Source organism: Maylandia zebra, linkage group LG2 (genome assembly GCF_041146795.1).
Source record: "Maylandia zebra isolate NMK-2024a linkage group LG2, Mzebra_GT3a, whole genome shotgun sequence".
NCBI classification, from domain to species: domain Eukaryota; kingdom Metazoa; phylum Chordata; class Actinopteri; order Cichliformes; family Cichlidae; genus Maylandia; species Maylandia zebra.
The window spans coordinates 37,734,144-37,737,718 of NC_135168.1; the positions used below are offsets into that span (position 1 = coordinate 37,734,144).

The following is a 3,575-nucleotide window of genomic DNA, read 5'->3' on the forward strand; positions in this document are numbered from 1 at the left end:
CGTCTTTGTGTGGTACTTGTCGAAACGGGGACGTGTATGATGATGTTTGCCATCCGTCGCAGTAAAACTAAACTGTGGAAATGGTCATTCTTGGTGCAAGGCCACTTTTCATGTTCACAGCAAGCACGTGTTCATCAAATAAACATGCTTTTCCATTCTGACACCAGGGGCCTGTTCTTCGTACCGCGCTAAGTGAGTTAGCTGGATGAGATTGTTGACGATTTCGCGTGATCCTGGATCGTTCGGTTCCCCGAAGCCCATCCGGGACTTGCTGTCATAGCAACAGAGCCGTAAGCGTAAACCTGCTGGGGAGCAGGTTTACTTTATGTAAACAGGATTAGATCGCGGCCACGCAGGTATGCCCGCGTCATTCATACGAAAGCAACAGCGATATTCCACCACTGTTTCACCATAAATAAATAACATCAATGTAACCAAAGATAATGCAGCACTTGATCCTTTTATTGATTTCACACAGATACATACAGGTCATTCCCTAAAAAAGGGAAATGTACTATTAACATTCTATTACATGTATGTGATTATTACAAATGTAATTCATATTTCAGAGTAGTAATTGTAAATTACTTCGTGTAATCAAGATGAGAGACCACGGCTATAAAAGCGAAGGTGGATTTGGGAAGTCTGTCGCAGTCATATCCTGTCCGTTTACGCGAGCAACCCATTGCGGAAGGTGCAAGATTGATAAGGAGAGTCCTCAGAATTCAGCGTATATTGCGGGACAGACAGGATCCTTTAGCTCAGCGCGACAGTGTGCTCATAGAGAGATATCGATTTTCCCGTGAGGGTATTATTCACTTAACCAACTTGTTGACGAGGGGGTGCAGGACCACCACCTGTCTTTTTTTTTGCTCTGCCCTTTTCTTGGTTGCTGTTATGAACAAACAAACAGAGTATTCCAGGGTCTCTTTCCAAGAGACGACAAGCAATATAAGTGATAAATGTTACCATTCTGTAGAACATTCTTATATTTCACTTTTACTTGTTCCCATGTTCTAGTGGGTCCTGTTGTGGCTCTAATGTGAAAGGGGATATAATATAACATATTATAATATAATATAATGTAATATAATATTGGATAATATGGTGTGATATGATAAATCTACCCTACCGCCTACTGGTGTTGGCCAGAGGGGCCGATGGCGCAATATGGCAGCCTGGCTTCTGTCAGTCTGCCCCAGGGCAGCTGTGGCTACAACCGTAGCTGCCTCCACCAGTGTGTGGATGTGAGAGTGAATGAATAGTGGCATTGTAAAGCGCTTTGGGTGCCTTGAAAAGCGCTATATAAATCCACTCCATTATTATTGTTATTATTGAATTACTTACGAGTTTGATTTGTCAGCAACTTTCTGCCAGCCCTCTCTCCTTGCTTTTGCACCCTTTGCAGTGTTCCCTTGCGTTTTAATTAAACTCTGAAACTCCTGAAATCCCTCACTCAAGAGTTCTTGCTCTGCTGCCGAAAAATACCGAGCGCGCTCCTTCGACATTTTCGCCGACCAATCAAAGGGTTGCCGATCAATGTTTCTACTATCGATGCGTAGCCCCTGTTGGGCCACCCAGTGATCTCACATTACTTCATCCAGCTATACTAATCGTCAACAACAGGTGTGTTCGGGGAACCGGAATAGCGAGCTCAGAGTTAGCGCGATGATTTGGTCTTGGATGTTTCATTTGATCTTGGATGTAGTAAGCGACGTACGAAGCACAGGGCCCTGGGCCCTGTTTCAGGAAGCCGGTTTAGTGGAAAAACTGAGTAAGTATACCCTGAGTTAACGAAAACTCTGGGTTTTCGGTTTCACAAAGCGAGTTCAGCTGAAGCCTGAGTGAGTCACTATGACGACACACGCCGTGAAGCTAACCTGCCCCCTAGCAGGTTTACTACAACTAACCCTGACTGTCTCCGCCTCTTTGTCGGAAACCTGACAGTAGGAAGTGTCAGACATGGCGTGTCCCTTCCTTGAAGAGCCAGTAGATGTTGAAGCCCAAATTCTCCGCAGAGCTCTCCGCCGGGAGAGAGTGATTAGAGCGCGTTCGGACATTTTATCATTTCCTGATGATTTCCTGTGTGAACGTTACCGTTTCTCAGCACAATCTATAATTTATTTGGATAACATCCTCAGGCCTAATATTACGCATGTGACACATCGCGGACATTCTCTCAGTTCTGTACATATTATTTGTATCGCACTTCGGTTTTTTGCAAACGGGAGCTTTCTGTATAATATTGGTGACGCTGAGCACGTTTCCAAGGCTACCGTCTGTCGGGCAGTCAGGAATGTTACAGTTGCACTGAAACGTCTCCTGTACACGTTTGTGGTGTTCCCCGGTCATAGACCCACAAGATTCATCAAAGAGGGATGCCACAAAATTGCAGGTATCAGGATGACCAAAACTTAATTTATGATGTGGTGATACTTGAACTACTACTTAAATTTTACATTTATTTTCAGGGTTCCCAGGCGTGATTGGCTGTACAGATGGCACTCACATTCCAATCATTGCTCCTTCAGTAAATGAAGGAGACTATGTGAACAGGAAGTCTTTCCACAGCATTAATGTACAGGTACATAGTTCCCTGTAGCATTTCAAACTAACAAATTATTTCATCATAGTAATGGATGCTAATTTGTGTTCTCTGCACTGTGAAGATCATGTGATGCTGCCAACATTATCACAAATGTGGAAGCCAAGTGGCCAGGCTCTGTCCATGACTCACAAATATTCCGTGAATGTACACTGAGCACAAAATTTGGACATGGTGAGTTGAAAATACTTTAAAATATATAAAGACCAATTGCTTCAGGGACATTTGAACTGAAGTGTATCCTTCTGTCTTAGGAGAGTTCACTGGCTACTTGCTTGGTGATAGGGGGTATCCATGTTTACCCTATTTGCTTACCCCTTACTCTGACCCTGAACCGGGCCCACAGCAGCGATATAATCTGGCTAATTGCAGGACAAGAGCCAGAGTTGAAATGACTATCGGAATGCTTAAGGCCCGGTTCCAGTGCCTGCAAAGACTCAGGGTCACCCCAGAAAGGGCATGTGACATTATTGTGGCATGTGTGATTCTTCACAACATTGCCACAATTAGAGGAGAACACTGTCCTTCTGAACCAAACAGCAGTGATCCAAACCATGAACATCCTGACCCTCCCACGGACATACAAGATGGAAGCGCAGTCAGAGACACCATATGTCACAATCATTTCTTTTGAGCCATCACCTCAACATGTTGAAAGAAGAATAAACAGATTTTTTGTTCAACTGGCTTTATTGGTCACCTGTGTTTCCTGTACACAAAGTATTAAAAGATGTAAACCTCATAAAGTGTCTCTGTTGCTTCCTCCTCTGTAACAGCTGTCAATGTTTCTTCATTATTTTCCTGCAGTAAAGAAATTAACAACATTGCTGTTCTACTGTAAACTCATATAATCTGTGGAGTATTACTCACAACTGCATGTTGGTCTGGCTCAACAGGAGGCTGCACCAGATGCAGTACACCACCACCATCAACTGATAGAATATGAGGTTTATACAGGTCACTTATAACT

The 3,575-nt window shown here is 43.6% G+C and overlaps 1 long non-coding RNA gene across 1 annotated transcript; it reads left to right on the forward strand.

Annotated features, from left to right (window-relative positions):
• Positions 1 to 1,798: 1,798 nt before the first annotated feature.
• On the forward strand, positions 1,799 to 3,264 carry LOC143422028 (uncharacterized). The gene is made up of 3 exons (XR_013101624.1): positions 1,799 to 2,584; positions 2,670 to 2,779; positions 2,860 to 3,264. It is a non-coding gene; the product is annotated as an uncharacterized LOC143422028 (long non-coding RNA).
• Positions 3,265 to 3,575: the final 311 nt, after the last annotated feature.